The sequence below is a fragment of the Trachymyrmex septentrionalis genome, unplaced genomic scaffold, assembly GCF_001594115.1.
Source record: "Trachymyrmex septentrionalis isolate Tsep2-gDNA-1 unplaced genomic scaffold, Tsep1.0 scaffold88, whole genome shotgun sequence".
NCBI lineage: Eukaryota > Metazoa > Arthropoda > Insecta > Hymenoptera > Formicidae > Trachymyrmex > Trachymyrmex septentrionalis.
In genome coordinates this window covers 620746-631229 of record NW_017306070.1, presented here as the reverse complement: position 1 = coordinate 631229, position 10484 = coordinate 620746, and positions in this window count along the sequence as shown.

Sequence of the window (10484 nt, the reverse complement as noted above, 5' to 3'; positions counted from 1 at the left end):
GCAGCAGCGTTTCCGCGTACAGACCGACCCTTCATTTCCCTCCCCCCCTCTCTCTCTCTCTCTCTCTCTCGCTCTCTCTCGCTCTCGCTCTCGTTTTATCATCTATGTACATTTCTCGATGCCGTGATTTCGCCGCTGAGGGCTCAACCTGTCAGAACGAAACGATAACGCTGAAAGCCCACGATCATTGTAATTCATTCGTCGTTTAATTCATGAACGTAATAACGAATGCACCGCGCCGGCGATAATGTATTTATTCCGCGATTTACATTCGGGCGGGATTTAAATTATTGTAGGGACAATTATTGCACTTATATCACTCGGCGCGTAAACTAATTTCCATGCAGCATTTCGTATCTCTCGATAAATGTACACGTCGCGCGACCAGTAAATGATCGTTCGGAGAATAAACTGCCGGACAATTAAACTTGAGCGGTGAATAAAAGTAGATATTATTTCTGTCACATATTTATCGATTGAAACCGTCTTATCGTTTGGCGTCCATCCTAACTTTCTCCACTACTACGAGTGACAATTTTGTACGTTGCGATGGCGGTGAGGGAATTTATCTAGATTGCGTCTTATCGACACGATAAAAAACGTGTCGCTCGCAAGTTTAAGGCGCGGCAACTTACGAGGGTTTGACCTTAACGTTGACACGTCGATAAAATTGCACGATGGTAGGCGCGGCACTGTGCACTTACGCGAGGTGGGCCGCTTAAAAAAATTATGCGAGCTTAAAAAGTTGCCTCGCGTCCTCGCGAGAGAACTCGCGCTCTCACGGACAGACAACCTCCGCTTTGCGTCTTGGTTTTCTTAATTCTAAAATGAAACCGGGACGGCAAACGGGGGACGATAACGCGAAAGTTTACATAATGGTCGTCTAGCATGATCTGTGCTCTTAATTCCGGCCGTATAAAAAACCCGGATAATGGCGGGAACTCGCTCGCATGTTCTCGCGGAAGCAAAATGCCTCCGAAGACGGACGCGTTGCTATTACCGTTAGCGAAAAAGCATTTCTCCACGTCCCGCGTAGAGCATCCCGCCGATGCCTTCTCGTATCGTTTCGGTCATGATACTTGCGCGAGAACGAGTGGACGACGCCGTATGTAACATTCACGATTACATTTCCGTAGCGTTCCGCTGCGATTTCAAACTTGAATTGATCGTTGCTGCAGCGCGATCTATTGTATCCCGTTCTCTATCCGGAGCGGGGGGTAACTTTGCTAAAAACTGTGCCACTGTGCGAAATTGATAGTTTGCAGAAACACGTTCTGGAATATTGATCCTCAACCTTTTATCCGCTTTAACAATTTATATAAGTGAATTAGTGTACTACTTCGTGTATATTGTGTGATTTCTGCAAATTAAATATTATGCAGAAAAGCATCTTTAAAAGTGTCAGTTATAAGTGTAGTGTGTAGCACTTTACTCATTCACTTTTTTAGAGAGTACTTATTTGGAGATCGAGAAACTGCGGAATGTGTATATGATAAGTATCTAAAGAAATATCTAAAAATATATAGCTACATACAAATTTGATTTAAATAATTTTATGGGACCATTAAAATATTTATATAGGAAACTGAAGCATAATGTTGCAAAAAGTTTTGATATTTAAGCAATCAATTTGTGAGCGTTCTATATATTTATTTGGATGCTCCAATAAAATTGTTTTTAGGTCTGTATCTATAAGCTAAAGTTTTACATCTACTACAGCGATCTCGTTCTTCGTGTGTTACATTGTATATTATATTTTTTAATTTCTCGATAATGAAGTATAAGTCAAAATCAATCCTAAATGATAAAATTATTTTTAGATCTGCACCTAACTAAATTTTTAGAAAAAAACTTCACCGTCCTTTCTATGTAAAGATAAGGTATTGTATTATTATAATTACTTTGGAGACGGCTTGAAGTGGAGCGTCTAAATTATCATTTTTAAATAAGAATAATTTTTTTAAAAATTAGAATAGATTTGACGATTTAATTTTGTGCTCTTATACTGTATTGCGCTCTCATTTGCTCTACATTTTTCGCTTGATTTTAAGTTTCAAGAGTCTTCAGATCAATATACCCTTTAAAAGTTTCCGCTCCGTTTATATAATAGGAGACTTTTAAACAGATTTTACGGTCATCGTAAGAATATAGAAAAATTAAACAAAAAAAAAAAAGAAACTTTTTCTTCTCATTGTGTCTTGAAAATTAAATACAGACGTTTAATGGTCTAACGTAGGTTGTTTTACCGGTTTCACGGCGTTACCGTTTGCTCTTTGCCGTGCTTTTCACCGAAAGACACGATTAAAAAGCTGCCGTGGCGACGTCGTCGTTTCTTAAAGTTGTCTTGCCTTCTAAACGCTAATGAAACGACTGAAATAAGTTGCCGGCGCTTGCCTCGGACGACTTACAAATTTACTGTATTTTGAGCAGCCGCTTCGCAGTCCGCTCCGGCTCTATCTTACGTAATGTGAGAAAAACGAGAGCGGCGGCCGAGACGGTAGTAAAAAAGTTGGGCGATTACAGTATAATTCTTTTTGCTCCGGTTGCCAGACTGTTAATCGATTTATGCGCGATTTCCAAATGTCTATTTTGCGATATACAAAACGATATATAAAACGCGCTTTGATTCAACATTGTTCTATGTAATATTAAAAGCGGAAACAAAATATTTTCAATATCGATTTAACAACGTCACGTCAGGATTGTAGGGTAACGTACTTTAATTAAGTACGTACAAGTTACCTTACTGGCCAGCACTCCTAAACCCAGCTCTATACGTCTATTGATAATACTGTAATCCAAGATAATATAATGAGAGTAGTCCGAGCATAGCAGAATCAGGTTAATCAAGCTGGTCGATGCAACTTGCTTCTTACTAAGATTCCTGAATATTAAAGGACAATCTTTAACGCTAATATCCGTTAATAAATCGCACCATTAGAGGGCAATCGTCGTTATATACTTGTATTAATTTTTACTCGATTAATGTTTTCTCGATTTCTCCGATAAGACATTTTTTAACACGAGTGAAAAAGGCTATATAGTCAAAAGGAACCTTCGCAGCGGACTCCAAAATCTGTAATATTAGGTGTAGCTACTCAGCGACGTTGAGTTTGTAAAATCCGTTTAATTTATGCCAATTAAAATGCTAATTAATTGATTTTGAGGGACTGAAATAACAAAAAATGAATATTAACCTTTGAATCATATTTTTATTCCCTCGGTCTGTATCTGCAATTTGTTTTTTACTGTTCTATTGCCTTTCAAAAAATGTGGAGAAATTCAAGGTTACTTTACAACATCTCTATTACATTACTGTAGAATAATTTTTTAACGAGATATTTTAGGAGAGAAAGGTTATGCTCGAGGTCAGTTGGAGGTCATTTGGAGCTGACTGTGTAAAGGGAAAATTTTACCAAAAATCAAATATGAATATATTTAGATATTTAAAAATCTGGTAGATCCACACACCCTAAATGAATAGGTACAATATGTATCGGATATATCGAATAATGAATAAGTTTTTCAAAAATTGAATAAAATTCTAATACAATCTCAATTTTTACGACAAAGCTTGCAAACCAAAAAAATCATGTTAAATATTTTTTGTAGGGAAGGTACTGTTCGCTTACAGTTTACAGTCCCGATTATATGTAAAACGATTCGTCAATCATTCGCCTATTTCTTAGAAAAGTTTGATGTGTATAATTTGCGCATTCAAAAAAAATGGAGATAAATAGAATCTGAAAATTGAGATTGCATCAGAATAAATATTTACTTTTACCGTTCTGATTAATCAAATATTATACAATCTCAACAATATGGTAAGTTTTATACGAAACATTTGATTGATCGATTTTTTTATGCACTTGTACTACGTAAGTTTTGATTGGAAAGGCCCTTCGAAGAAGAATATTCGATATTATCGAGCGATAAACATTCCTGTTCTAAATTAAAAAGCCGGAAAATGTACGTAATGTCAAAAATTAAATTGACTAGTAATTTAATAATACCGATGCTTACGAGCGTCTTAAAACATTGTAGAGAATTTTTTCGATCGAAATATCAGTCGCTTCGACGATCAATGAATTGGACGGCGCGATAATTTGTCGCTCGCTCGGCGAGTGAAAATCGCCATTTCGAGAGGAAAGATAGCATCGAGGGAATGCACGTCTCGCAATATATTTATTGCTGATTATAAAAAATTGCCGTGCATTTCACTGAGAGGAAGAAACACGTCGTGTCACGTTCGTCTCGCGGGGGATGCAAGAAGATTTAATTATATATTGTACCGCCGCAGCATCGTCTCGGTATCTTAATTCAGTTGATATCTCTACGAACACCGAGCGACATCGGGGCGAGAAGTAAAGACAGACAGGATTACAACGAGGGGATGTACAAGCGTACGCAAATTCTGAGTCGAGTGCCGTTATCTCGTGCGCAAGATAGTCTCGTTATTTTCTTACGTCGGTCGACGAGGGGGGTAGCTCTCTCTCTCTCTCTCTCTCTCTCTCTCTCTCTCTCTCTTCCTCTCTTTCTTCCCACTCGATAATACGTTGAAACATCAAATCTGACGAGGACACGATCGTGAACGGACTCGGCGTTTGGACCGATTTCCTCGAGAAATGGCAACGCCGCGTTATACAGCTCGGCGTAAAGGAAAGAGGCGAATGAGATCGGCGTGATTTTACGTTTTACTTCGTATCTCTTTCGTCGTCTCTCCGACCAAGCAACAGCATCGGGTTGGGGTGTTTTCTACCGGATACTCGTTGGATCACACGCGAGTAAATGGACGAACGTTAGAAATTCCCTCTTTTCGTCGTAAACGTGCCTGAAAAGGAATCGCAAACAACACCTTGTCCGAAACATTCTTGTCTCGTTGCTTTCTACTATTGCGGATTTAATCCTTCCGCCTAATTTCACTCGTTGATTTATATAATTCCGCTTGTGAGAGTCGTGTTTTGTTTTTATTAAATAAACATATAAATTGCGGTAAAATGATCTCGGTGCAGTAATTTTCAACGTAAAGTTTATCTATGAATTTCTGTTTACAGTTGAGTAGCTGATATAATTTTCAATTATATGTAATATATAATATATAATAATATATAACATAATATATAGTATAACTTGACACATATATGCAGAAAAAACATTTTATATTTATGTTAAAATCAATCCTTATTGAAATTTTTATCATATCCGCGTATTAATTTAATGTAGTGTGATTGTGTTATTTAAATATTTTGTATCAAATTCAATGTATATGTATATATATTTCTCTCTTTCTCTTAGTGTTAAAATAACAATTTATGAATAACAAATAAAAATAATGCATTTAAAAACGTAAATTATAACATAAAATGTTAATTTAATACATGTTATAAGTGTTTAATTTTATTATAACATGCTACTTTTAACATATTATAAATATTAATTTTATCGAAAAAAATGTACTCTTACAAATTGCTTACTCAATTTTTTGTGTGTGTCAACTATATTTTCGTTACTTTCCAATAATATTCATCTTGTGTCAAATTGACACGAAAATTTGAGACACATGAATGTGTTAAATTTAACACAAATTTTTCCGACTGTGTAATAAAATAATTTACTCTTCTTCGTCGTTAAATGTTCTCATAATAGTCTCTTGATGGCCCAACGTATCTCTTTATCGAGGGAAAAGAATTTTGCCGAAAAATGTCACGCCCCAGTCTCTCGAATCTTCTATCGCGACGGAAATCGGCGCGCACGAGTGCTTAGCGAAATGGTTCATTCATCGCGCGATTCGTACTGATAGTCGGTGAGAGTTATTCTTTCCTGCAAGGTTATTCCTGTGCAAATATGAAGGGCTGACTGGCTGGCTGGCTTGCTAACGGAATGGATCGGGGCACGTGCGCGAACGATATCCTCTCTCTCGATCTCTCACGCTTCATTCTTCATTGGATAGAATTGGCGGTATATGCCAACTGTTATAGCTACCATTACACTCATTCTATTATAGCCCCCGGGAGACAATTATGGGCTTGTAATGGGCCACATTCGAAACTGTTATTGTGGCGCGTCAGTTTCTTTCAGCGCTTTTTTTACCACTCCTTCTAACAATAGAAATTTTGGCGAATTTAACTGTTTCATCGCGATTGTAAATTACGATAAAAAAAAAATCCGCGTTATATCGGTAATAGAGAGTATACCGTTTAAAAAGAGATTGCATCAATCCGACTCTTAAGTAGCGAAAGAGGTAATTTTTTTTTTTCTATTTATTCTTACAATTAATGGAACTAATTTAATTTTAGTGTTCAGGGTACTTCTAGTGACTGCGAGTGACAGATGATGAAGAAAATCTTCAATATGATTTACTATTCTGTGATTATTATCGATTTACACTTACAAGATCCACTTAAAAAAAAATACCAGTACTTTTAAAAAATAAATGACATACTTTTTTAGCTAGCCTTTTAACAAGCAAATCGATTCTTCTCTTTATTACCTATGTGTATAAAAATATAGGATAAGGTAATCGTACGTTACCAGATATTACATTTTTATGTTATAAAATTACTTTGTTACATCAACTACTCGAACGTATCACTGTAATATTTTAGTTATTTTTCTAACAAGTTTCTGAAAAAATGTTTTAATAACATTATCAAGTTGGTTACTATTTACATTGGACCAGTTGTAATTTGTTCTTTTAAGTTACTTTTCAAAATAAATTCCTGCAAAGTACACATTAGCCTTCAAAAATATTTGACAAAGTATTGACTTTTTTCCGATTACTCTACCCTGATACTTTTATACGCATGAAAAGATTCGATTTATAAAAAATATGAAAAAAATATACAATCCTATTTTTTAAATCAATGAAAGAATTGTACTTTTCAATCCCATTCATTCGTTATTTGAAAATATCTTATCATAGAATAATAGATAATTAAACGGTGAAAAATGTTTCCACTTTACCACTTTTTTCTATCTTGATTTAAAGAAGAGTTACAATCCAAGTACTATCTAGAATCGGTCTGTGTGGGAAATAATTGAATAATGTGGTGGTTTCGGTCCGCTATGTGCGGATGTGAAACGTATTTAGAAATGTATAATATTCATTAAGTATTTACGTTACATATTATGAATAATGGCAAAGTAAAATTAATGTAGCAAATATAATCTCTGATAATTATACATGCTTTAATTTGAACAGTGCGGATATTAACTGAATCACGAGGACAACTGATTTGGTTTCCATGTCGTTCCTTTTAACAGAATTTTCCGAATCCCCGAATGTGCTTTGTTGGAACAATCCTTTTCCGAGGTGAAATTCTTTTGTAATCTGCTATAACAGAATGCTTTATGATTTAATATTTAGTCTTTTTATTATATTTTTCCGATACATCATTCTTCGCCACTCGGTTTTGAAAATTGATGACTGAATTAGCGCGAAAAAACTGTTCGGATCGTGAAAATCTCGATAAAATATACGGTTTCACTCTACAGCATGTCGACGGAGAAACGCCGGAAGGACTTTCGAGAGCTAAGAAGATGCGTTCTATTGTAATCCTTCGCATCGTCCTCTCTCATGCGCACGGAAGTTGGAATTTTCGAAGTAGCGGAGCTAATGCGCGTCCGTCCGACCAACGCGCGGTTTCATCCACTAAGTTAGCCATAGTATTAAGCCCGCGAGCTAAGAAAATGTTCCAGACTACAGTTTGGTGGTTCAAAATATGAAAAGAACATTGCAATGTCAAATTATGTTATTCTATCAACGGATATTCAATTTATTATTATGTATCAAATATGTAAAAAATACATATGTATTTATGAAAATATATCTATGTAATTTTTCAACATATTTTTTGGTTTTTCTCATCAGAATACCATACGTACCAAATTTTTAGGAAACGAATATGAGAATATGATATACTAATAATAATTACTTACAATAGGACAATTTTTTTTTAGTATCGAGTTGAAACATTATAAATAATTAAATTTTCTTTATTACTAAAAGAAGTAATAAAAATTAAAGTTAGGAAGAAGGAAATAAAATTGAGCTATTAATACTTGAGAAATATATAATTTTTACTGAGGTTTCTTTATGGTGTTTACGTTTGGACGAGAAACACTTATATACAATATATATATTGTATTTGTACAAAATACAAATAAATTAACATTTATAAAACGTCCTAGGAGAGAAATGTTAATATTTAAATATGTAACCTTATTTTTTTCTTTCCTTCCTTCCTTCCTTCGTTCCATATATTTCTTTAGTAGAATTTGAAATCTCTGCATTTGACCTCTCTATATCTTTCCAGGATTAAATATTACATAAATATACTGGCGTAAGAGAGAAAGCAATATTCAGAGATTTTTAATGTACGTATGGTATAAAAATAAATAAAAGGATAAGAAAAACTGCACGATCAAATAGAATTTTACAACTAACCTATTTCAATTAATAGAAACGTTTTATAATAATCTCTCAATCGTATCGTTTTGACGATTAATTTTATTTTAATCTCTTTCACAGTTTATCTACACATTTTATTTACAATACATTCTATATTTATTACTAACGTTTTTTATTATTTCACATAAAATAACATTACTTGAAATTTTTAATAATTATTAAACAAAAAGATCTTCTCATTTAACAAAAATGACAAAGTCATAGTTTTATGTAAGAACGCAATTATCTATTAACGCATCTATGATTGCAGCCAATTTTGATCATTAATAATTCAAAAACTATTATGACATTTTTGTTTCCGTCTCTAATTTAAGTTAATGTTTTCTTTAGAAAGTAGAAGTCCTGTAGAAGACCGGAGCCCCCCTTCAGGGACTCGACAGTGGCGCCATCTTATTTGCCACTCAATCCCATGACATTGACAAAAAAGTTTTAGCCCTTAAAATAAAAAAGTTGATCAAAAACATGCCGGTCCAGAAAGTTAAACTAAATTAAGTGAAAATTAATGATTTATAAAATTAATAAAATTAAGTTAAAAGTTGAAGGAATAAAGAATTAACTTAATAAAGTTAAGTTAAGATTGAATTAACTTAATTTTAAAAAGAAGTTAATTTTGAAAAAAATTATTTCTGAGATCAGAATGTCCTAATTTTTTTAAAAATGAAATTACTTTAAATAACCCTTACAAATATAGATTATGAGGAAAATTTAATTGTATATAAGTCTTCACATGTAAGTTATTTATATGTAATAAGAGTCACACCATAAGGTATTTTATGTCGAAATCTTGCGTGAGAGCTAAGGGTATATGTTTGCATTATTTCTCTTTCTTTAATCTTTATCTAACTTTCTTTAACTTCTGAAACGACTCATGTATATTTACGACTACATCGACAAAAAATGTACGTAAAAATTTAGAAAATGTTAAATTAAAAATTATTAACTTTTTATTTTTTTTTTAATTTTTAACGTTTTTAATTAGTTACTACCCAATCCTGCTAATTTATCTCCAGGATACGGTATTAATAATATTTTACAGTAATTGTGGGACACACATTATCATTAATGTAAGTTATATTAAATTATCATAAATTACTAATGCTAAATCGGAACAGCGTCCTGAATAATTTATCCTTAGTAAAATGCAAAATTTATGAAAATGCAAAAGAATAAATTTTTTATATTAAATAAATATTGAGCACGTTATAACATAATGTTGAAAGTCTTATCAAATTTTTCTTTACGATACACTGTGTATGAACGAAATACTTAATTTTAGTAAATATTTCTTTGAATAGTTCTAACAAAAGGAAAGAACCCCGACTCGGAAATTCAGAAAATTATGAAACTTATTTATTGTTTATAAAAATTATAAAAAAGTTATATATATATATATATATAAACAAAAAAGTAGGAGTAATATTCTTAATATTGATATTTTTGTGGCTTCGTTATAATACTGTATAATAATAAACGTGTTTCACTCAACTATATATTTACAGTTAGTTGAAGTTAGCTGCTTATCCGATACATAAAATACGTAGGTAGAAAAATTGGAACGAGTTTACTTCAAGTGAAAAACCATTATTGCCACCTTTTGTTACACGTTATGATACGTTCATTCTTTTGGTCTTTAGAACTTTGATAATTTTGAATTATTCATGTAATTAAACAATTAATAAGTTTTCTAATAGATATATCTTATTTTAAAAAATGAATTTTTTTGCAACAAAAAAAATTACTTATATGTCGGTCTTTATGTATTGACAAAATTTCATAATTTTTTAAATTTCTGAATTGGAGGCCTTTCTTGTAAATATTTACTAAATACTTGTCTTATTTATACTTAGGATAGAAACCATTAATTTGAATTAATTAATCATTTTTTAAATTTAATTTAGAATAGGCCAGGGCGAATCGGATCATTATAAGCTTTGAGACAGTTCTCATTATCTTCTTTTTTCATGCTATCTGTTTTATCATATTTATCTACAGTTACTTCCGTGCGCTCCTCCTG